Below are 10,190 nucleotides of genomic sequence, written 5' to 3' on the forward strand. Positions count from 1 at the left end.
CTTCATATTTTGCTTTCAAGTATTCCCATATTTCTTTGGGAGACTTTAGAGTCATGATTCTGGTCATAATCATTTGTGAAACACCTGCGAACAAGCATGATTTTGCCTTTGCCTTTCTCGTTTTCTTTTCTTTATGCGCTTTCATTTGAGCCGCGGTAGGATTTTCAGACAAGGGAACATCATCTTCCTCCACAACTTCCCATAGATCTAGCCCCTCTAGATATGTTTGCATCCTTACCGCCCATAGATCATAGCTTTCACCATCAAAGAGTGGAATAGCGACGTGTGACATATTTCCTTCCATTCTATAGGTAGTAAGAACAATGGCTCTTGATACCAGTTATTGGGATTTTTGGGACTTTTGAAAATATGAGAGATATGAGATATATGAGAGATATATGTGATATGTTATACGAAGGAACATGTTTTTGTATTTTATTGATATACTCTATATATAGAGCAAAATATAACAAATATCAAGTATAAAATATTTAGAATATCTCACTCCTAATCTAAAATAATAACAAATTTCTAAAATTGAAACATATCTCTAAAATTGAAATATTTTCTAAAAACTAATTTAAATAAAAAAGATATTAAGTAATATTCTCAACAAAAAGAACCCTTCTATCCTTTGATAGCACCCACTTGCCTTCACTCAAAGCCCCTCCCTTGACCCATGCACGTAAGAAAACTCCCAATTAACCACTTCCAAAAGGAAACACTCCTAGAATCAACGTAAAGAGTAAAGCCAAAACAACAAACACCACTATAAGGTTAAGGAAAATGATTATTTCACAAACAAAATTTGACAAACTTTTTGACAAAGCTGAGCTGGCTCACATTTAAGTAATTCTATTTTTTTTTATTTTAATAAAATTTTCCACGCTAGGAAAGGAAAAAATACCTTGCCAAATTTCCTTTCCTCAATTTTGCTTTTCAACTTTCACGCTCCACTCTCTCTGTCGCGCTTCTCCCAAGTTTTCTTTGTTCTTTCTATGCTTCTCTTCCATACTCGTTCCTGTAAAGTTGCTTTATGTTTCTCTCGCATTGGTTCTCGATAGAGTTTGATGTGTTGTTTTATGGATTGCGCTTTTGTTTTTTGTTTGGAAGATATCATAGATAAGTTTTCCTTTTTCTTCGTACTCTTTTTTTTTTAGGTTTTTCTACGAAGTGCTGTTTTTAGACTTGTCTTTGGTCTTCTACAAATACTTTGTTAAACTCCTTAAAAAGATAAAAACAAACTAGTTAAATGAGAATCCCCTTGTTGTTAGTCATCCAAATATGGTAGCTCAGGTCCTGGGGTGTGGGTTTCCTTGTGATATGCAATTAAAATGATGTGAAAAAAAAAACTCCAAAATATTTCCAATAAGTATGTACTAAACACATTGTAATTAAGTGGAAAACACAATTATAATTTTTGCATAATAGATTAAACAGATTCCAGATTCATATTGACAATATATTTTACATTGTATTTGAGGTGGGTGACAAGTCCATGTGGAATCTAACAAAGGTTGTGAGGTGTGGATTTCCCCTATGATGTGAAATTAACATCATGTGCAAGAAAAACTCTAAAATATTTCCAATAACTATGTACCAAAAACTTTATAATTAAGTGGCAAACGTAATTATAGTTTTTGCACGACAAGTTAAACATATTCATATTGAAAATATAATTCACAGTGTATTTGAAGTGGGTGACAAGTCCATGGGGAATTCAACAAAGTTGTCGGGTGTGGGTTTCCCCATGATTTGAAATTAAAATCATGTACAACAAAATTCCAAAATATTTCCAACAACTATGTACCAAACACATTGTAATTAAGTGACAAACACAATTAGAGTTTTTGCACAACAAGTTAAACAGATTTATATTGACAATATATTTCACAATGTATTTGAGGTGGGAGACAAGTCCATGTGGAATCCAATAAAGGTTGTGGGTTTTCCCATGATTTAAAATTAAAATCATGTGCAAAAAAAAACACCAAAATATTTCCAATGACTATGTATCAAAAATGTTATAATTAAGTAGCAAACACAGTTATAGTTTTTGCACAACAAGTTGAACATATTCATATTGAAAATATAGTTAACACTCTATGTTTGATACCTAATACTTGGGAAAATAGTTAATATATATGTTTTAAATTAATTTTTTCCCAATTGCAAGAGTCCAAGCCTACACATTTTCTAAATATCATTCAAGTTTGACCTTGTAAAAGTTGTTCATAACGTATCCAAGGTAGTTAACCACTTATTTATTATAATTATGAAAAAAATAATATTGCATTTGCCACATAATTACTCTATTTTTGATACCTAATACTTTGGAAACAATATCTAATTTATATTTTTTAAATTATTTTTTTTCCAATTGCAAAAGTTCAAGTTTACATATTTTGTAAATATCATTCAATTGTGAGCACGTAAAAATTCTTCATAATGTATATAAAGTAGTTTACCACTAATTTATTATAATTATGAAAAAAGTAACACAACATTTGTCACATAATTACTCTACGTTTGATACTTAATACTTTGGAAAAATAGTTAATATATGTTTTAAATTAATTTTTCCCAATTGCAAGAGTCCAAGCCTACACATTTTCTAATTATCATTTAATTATGACCGTGTAAATGTTGTTCATAACGTATACAACATACTTAACCACTTATTTATTATAATTATGAAAAAAGCAATAAAGCATTTTCCAGATAATTACTCTATGTTTGGTACCTAATACTTTGGAAAATATATTTGGAACTTTGTTTTTGGAACACATTTGATTGTTTCTTTTTTAATTAATTCATGTCAACTTCAAAAAAACTACCACATAATTATTTGCCATTGTTCATCTTGATTTGGTTAACCCTATGTGCTAAAACTTGTATTGTGTTTGCCACTTAATGACAAAGTGTATGGTACTTAAAAAGAGAAAATATTTTCTAGTGTTTTTTCCACATCATTTCTATTTCACAACATGGGAAAAAACACAAACCCACTAAATTTTTATAAACCCCCAAGGACATGTGGTCCAAGTCAAATACACTTTGAAATAAAATGTTCATCTTGATATGGGCTTTAGTTAAATAAATATATATATTAAGGGCTTTAGTTAATAACTCTAAATTCAATAACTGCATATAATTAGTCAAATTTAAGGAAATCCATGAATATTTAATCTACACATAGTCCATGGGATAAGGATTACACCTACTTAGAATTTTAAGTACATTATTCTTTTAAGAATTATGATTTCATTTATTAGATGTCAAACATTATTTACGTTACAGTAAAATGTACTCACATTGTTGTGATCAACTTCTTAGATCATTTCCTCAAACATATGTACATTCTTAATATGAAATTCTTCATAAGCCTTTTCAAGCTCATCTTGAGTGATATAGTCGCTTCCACTTCTATCAAAAAATGAAAAAGTTGCACCTAAATGATCTTCTCTGTAAACCTTGTTTAAATGCAATGTTGCAACAATCAATTCTCTATAGTCAATTGTAAAATGTTATCAACATCAACCTGCAATGAGAAACAAAATTGGGAGATGAATTATAAGAATATGGTACTAAAAATGTGTGACATCATGTATGTACAAAGGCGACAAATTTTTATTCAAATAATTCAACTAAAAAGTAAAAAACACCTCCAATATTTGCTATCAGAGCTGGTGTAGAAGAAATAATATCAAATAATCAAATTACAAAGTTTCAGATTTGGAGAATATCATTTTCACAATAAAATATAAAATATTGATATTTCTTGAACTTGTAAGCACAAACAATTAAGCATGTTTAAATAAATGGTCAAAGATGAGAAGAGACTAGTACTTTTGGGTTTCTTGGATCCTGAAGCCATGAAGGAAACATTTCTCATGTAACTACAGGTATGGTTGTGAATAAAGCTACAAGAATTACAAAAGCAAAATCTCAAAAGGATCACCAAATCAAAGGGGTTGAAGATTACCAAAATAAAGACTAGAGGACTTTCAATTATAACAACAACAAAAAAGACATAGGAACCTAATCCAACTTTTCAACACTTATGGAATCAGCAAATCATGCAAAAAAAAAATTGTAACCTAACGCCATCCAAGTCTATTGTCTCATAATTATTATTGTCTCAACATCACCATCTACGAAAAAGAATGATTACTTTCCCTAAATTAGAAATCAAAACCCAAATACCAAAAAAAATCCCTAAAACTACAAAATGAAATAAATTCAATAAAACAAAGCACGTGAAAATGGGAGGACGAAAACAGGGATGCAAACACAGAGGCTTCGAATAAAATTCTAAACCTAGAAAAAAGAATAACAAGATCTCGAAAAAAAAAACAAAATACAAGAAGAAGGAAAACTAACCTACGATGTCGTCGAACTCCAACACTGGAACAACGAAAGCAATGCAAATGAAGGCGGAAACAGTAAAGACGAAAGCCATGTACAAATAAGAACACACCAAACCCTTAATATGAAAGTAACCTTCTGGAAGAAGGATTGAGACAAACGTATGTCGCGAAGGATTATGGAGGAGAAGCAACGAGACACAGAAGAGAGCTTGAAGGAGGGAATGGTGACACAAAAGAACAGCTATAGAAACTTTGAAAATGAAAGTTAGGGAAGAAAGTTTGATAGTGTTTATCCCTTCTCAAAGGCAGCATGAAAAATTATTTACAAATAAAAATAAATAAAACAATGACATATAAAAGCCAGCTCAGCTTTGTCAAAACTTTGTCAAATTTTGTTTGTCAAAGAATCGTTTTCCATAAGGTTAAACCAACAACCAAAATAAAAGCAAAGGAAAGTACCCATAACAGAAACGTGTGCCTGCACTCAAAGCTATAGAGGGGAACACAAAACCCCAGGTAAAACTACATTATTAAAATAATGTATGTAATAAAACTTCATGTGTAATTAGTTAGAAAAATAAAATTAAATCTTTAAAAAGAAAATTAATGTAAAGTTAAAAATGAGATATATGAATATGTAAAACATTTAGAATATTTATACAAAAAATATTTATAGAAAATACAAAAATAAAAATTTTAAGTTATATAGTGCAAAAATTAATTTTTATAGAGATTTTAAATATAGAAAATTATAGATGTACTTGGTATCAACTATAGTAATTACATTGAAGTTCTTATGAGTCCAAACAAATGAATTGCCTTACCTTTTGTCCCAAAATAATGGCACGACACATGTTACACATATGTGGTAAGTTTTATGCAAATAAGCGGTGAGCTAAAATGGACTTTTTGTACAAGTTTTTGAAAACTTGGAGAATTACACATACCATGTTTGATGTACTTGGTATGGACCGTAGTAATTACATTCAAGTGCTTATGAACCCAAACTATTGAATTATCTTGTCTACTGTGCCAAATAAATCCCATAGCACTTGTCACACTTATGTGGTAAATCTTGTGCAAATAAGTGGAGAGCGGAGAATATTTTTTGTGAAGGTAATCAAAAACTTCGAAAATTACTCACACCGTGTTTGATATACTTGGTTTGGACCATATAAATATTTATAGATATTTTAAATAGAGAAAAATAGAGAAATTTTTAATAGAAATTAAAAAAAAAAATTGAGGAAGTATAAAAAATTAAAAAAAAATTTATTTTCGACAAAAAAAAATGATAAAGTAAAAGTTCAAGATGAATACAAAGAAATGAACATGCATGCATTAAATACATTAAGTAATGGTACACGGAACATACTTTGTTAAATGAAACATAATCAACAATGAGAAATGGATGCCTCAGAATTGTTCAAACATGTTCTTTTGGTGTATCCTGGTGTTTGGTGTAACATCCCGTCCGGATATTGCGAATTTAATAAAATAGATAAGAAATCATACATCAGCATCATTTATTTTTAAAAAAAATAGATAATAACGTCGCATTTAATAATACCTCATTTCCCAAAATGTGGGAAATTTAAGTCTTTATTTCATATATCGATAATGAAAATTCAGACAAGTATTCGTCAATTATAAAATAAAAAGTCCAAGAACATAAATGTTTACAACTGTTTCAAAATCATAAAATAAAATCCCCAAGCTATTCCTTCTCCGTAGCTAAGCATCACCAGCTCCACCTGCATCATCACCTGCTCACGTGTACCGCGTACACGATCATCGCCAAACACAAGCAAATAGGGTGAGCTAACAGTTAAAACATACAAGAATATATATCAATATACATATACATGTTTAACCAGTACAAATAATATAACAACAACACCAATTCTTTCTTTGTACTGCATGGTCACCACCATATTGAGTATCCTTTATTTTCCCACAGAGTCTTACTCTATTTCCATCACATGGCCACCACCATGTACACCGAGGCACCTAATGGAAGTCACGTTACCTTCCCTCCACATGGCCACCACCATGCATATTAAGTACATCAGGGAACCTCGTTCCACTTCTTTCACATGGCCACAACCATGTTAACAGGGTTCTACATCTTCTAGTAAGTATCTCAAGGTGCCTTGCTGCCACACCTATCGGCCACAACCGATAGAGCACGTGTAGAGATCATGCTACGGATCACACACCGTAACGCCAGATAGAGTTCCCAAATACGAACATAGTCCGTAACGTCACAGGACTACCAAACTCGTTAGCAACCACTGAGGAGGGCAATCCATTGGACCCATCCGTACTGGCCACAACTAGTACACTCACACCGGCACACTCGCCAACCCGAGTCACCACTCAAAGTTCCTCGTGTTCATTCGCTACCCCGAGCCACAACTCGAGGGAAGTCATTCCGGGCCACAACCCATAGAATGCCACGTGCTTAACCCCTATCCCGAGCCACAACTCAAGGATACGTTCAGGGCCACAACCCATGGAACACTTGCAAGCCCACCAAGAAGATATTTTAAAAGCCATGTAGAACACCTCTCACAAGTTTCATCTCGTCTTATAAATACAGTAGGTACATCTTCTTTAAACGTACCTCTTCGCCCTTGCTTGCTTAAATTAGAGCCTTTGTTTAACCATTACATCCCACCTCTTATAGCTAGACCCTCAATCTGTGCAAGCCTCTAGAACCACTGCAGCCTATGTATTCTCGCTTAAGCGAGCTCATGCTCGCTTGGGCGAGACTCTCGTTCGCCCAGGATAAAAGTGCCTCGTCTAGGCGACGAGTCCCTCAAAACCACAGACCTTCCCTCACGATCTCGCTTAAGCGAGAGGGTCTCGCCTGGGCGAGATGTTCTTCCGCTCAAAACAACAATCAACCTTGCATGCGCGAGATGTTCAATCAAACCACACAATGGAACACGAATTCTCGCTTAGGCAAGTCTCACTCGCCTAAGCGAGATAAGCCCTCGCCCAAACCCCAAAACCCTGTGCCCGAGCGATGGCCACGAGCAGATAGAGGGTTCGCGTCCCTGCGTATCTCGCCTAAGCGAGTCTGACTCGCCTGAGCGAGAATTGCAGGTTTTGACGCTGATTCACGCACACACCCATTGCACTAGTGACCCAAAACACATCTCAACCACACCAATTCTTTAAGCACAATTTGGATAGGTACATACACGTTATTTGAACACGAAAACAATCCACAATCACCCAAACTTGGCAACATCACAGAATACACCACATACCATCACATTATAGGCAAACTATTAGGTCCAATCCCAATGCAACAGTCCCCAAAACCACAACCCCAAATTCCCTCAGGTATACCACGAATTTTAGGTCCACAATTCATCACAAATCAAACAAAAACAGTGCAGTAAAGCTAAAATTCAGTTTCAGCTCCCCTAACCTGAAATTTCCCCGCTTAAAGCTTGAAGTTGAAGGATTCCTTTGATCACCAAGGGCTGACCGTACCACCACTTCCTTTTTCCCTCTTTACTTCATTCTCAATTCTCTCTCCACTCTCAATCATTGCTATTCAAGGGCCTTTAATTGATTATTTCTCAGCCCTTTAGCTACCCATTTCTGCTTGGTCTTTACTACCCTTTCCTATTCAGCCCACAATTAATCTTTTAACAAAAAGAGTTAAATTTTGACTCACCCAGGTTCAATCCCATGACCTTCCCAATGCCAAATCAAATCTAAACCACTAGGCCAACTTATGTTTCTTGCTAACACACCCAACTCAAGCATTATCTCATACAAAACGTGGCTCAACATATTATTAAAACAATAAAAACAAATACACACACAATTGGCATACATAAGACTTGAACCCAAGTCCTCTCACACAAACCAAGTACTCTTAACCACATGAGCTAGTACTCTTCCACATCATACATAACAGAATTTAATGTCATAAATGCACAACCCTCCCGCATTTATTATTTAATTATTTATTTAATTAATTAAATTCCGCGGATCTTACATTTTGGATCGATCATGTTGTTCCCTTAAGTTCATCTTTTTTCTTATCCTACTTGACTTAGGTCTACCCTTTGGTGTTCTTTTCATTTGTGGATTTGGGTGTAGTTTTTGGCCATTGTAAGGAGGCCAATAATCTTCATGTCTTAGTTCACCAAACAGGCCTTCATATACTTGAGACACTTGGTCCAATCTATAGTAAGTGCGATGTACTTTTCAAAATCGTGGTGTGCATATTTGTATGCAGCAAGCATGTGTGAGCATGGTAAGTGTAGTTTTTGGAATTTACCACAGTCACACTATAATTCATCTAAGCGGACTGCAAATCTTCCTGGTGGTCGTATGTCTCTTGGATTTTGTGTTTCTTGTATAAAAAATATAGTGCTCCTCTTGTCAAAAGAAAGCATTGTGTGAGTATTTGCCTTAGATTGTGCATCTTTCGATGCCTTTGCTGCCACTTCAGAGTAGACATGGCCAATAGCCATCATGGTTGTGACTTTTCTACCTCTATTGGTGAAGAATTTGTTGCAACGGGTGTATGTTGCCATAACCATATAAGAGATTGGAAGGTTTCTCGTCTTCTTTAATACTGAGTTGATGGACTCAACGAGATTGGTAGTCATATGTCCCCATTGTTGCCCATTGTCCCATGCAAGAGTCCACTTTTCTCTTGGTATGTCGTCCAACCATTGTGTTGCCTCAACATTGTCCTCTATAATTATGTTTTTGTAGTAAAAAAAACGTGGTTCTGCCATTCCATATGCTGAAATTATTTGATAGAGATTTAGTTAGTAAAACAATAGGATGTAAACAAACTGCAAATTACAAATTAATTTCATAAGAGAACTTGAGAAGACAATTATCCATGCTGATAACATCTTTTTTAGTGTTGCATTCTTCAAAATCTTCGCTTCGCATGAAGTTTTTATGCAGTATGACGAATGCAGTAGACATGAACAAATTTATTATTGTTCCCACCGCTACCTTCTCTAGAGTATGCACTTTTGATTGATTCATGGCGATTGAAAATGAGACAAAGGTCATCTTGCGGAGTAACGTATTTTCGTAGGTTGCGCAAGAAAAAGAACCATGCATTATAAACACATATTTTCACATTCCATAATCAAATAATTAATTAAAATAAATAAAATAGTAACTCAAATCACTCAAATAATTATCCCATACATTATAATTAAATAAAATAATTAATTTAAAAATCCATAATCTCAAACAAGCCACCATTTTTTTTCATGTGTTTCTCTTTATTCTAATTTTTTCTCGGGTCTTACACATGATGAGGTGGATGCATGAACCAAGGTCCACAACATTTGGTGCCAACCCAACATCAACAACCCATTCTACCATCAAGTTCATCTTCATGTGTTTGGGCCAAGACTCCAATGTTTTCTAAGCAGCCCAACCGATGAGCATCTTTCATGAATTCTTCAACATTTTTGGGTTATGAGAACCAGCACCAACCTTTGCTTCCAACAGCCCAATGTAAGACCAGAGAAAAATTAGACTAAAGGAAAACACATAAAAAAAATATTAATGGATTGATTAATATTATTGATTTATTTAATTTAATTAGGTTATTAAATTATGAAATAGAAAATAATTATTATGTGAGTAATTAGAGTTGCTATTACCTACGTTAAGAAGTTATGGTTTGTGGAGTATAAGTGCTTTAATTCTTATAATGCATATGATGTCATGTGATGGCATGTAGCCTAATGGTGGAAGGTTTATGCATTAGTAAGCAAATGTAGGGGTTCGAATCTAACTAGTGGAAATTGGTTTTGT

The 10,190-nt window shown here is 33.9% G+C and overlaps 1 pseudogene; it reads right to left on the reverse strand.

Annotated features, from left to right (window-relative positions):
- Positions 1-8,387: 8,387 nt before the first annotated feature.
- LOC146882349 (uncharacterized) lies at positions 8,388-9,266 on the reverse strand (annotated as a pseudogene).
- Positions 9,267-10,190: the final 924 nt, after the last annotated feature.

This window comes from Vigna unguiculata, chromosome 10, assembly GCF_037176805.1.
Source record: "Vigna unguiculata cultivar grain cowpea cultivar isolate G323 ecotype 2 chromosome 10, ASM3717680v1, whole genome shotgun sequence".
In the NCBI taxonomy this organism is placed as follows: Eukaryota; Viridiplantae; Streptophyta; class Magnoliopsida; order Fabales; family Fabaceae; genus Vigna; species Vigna unguiculata.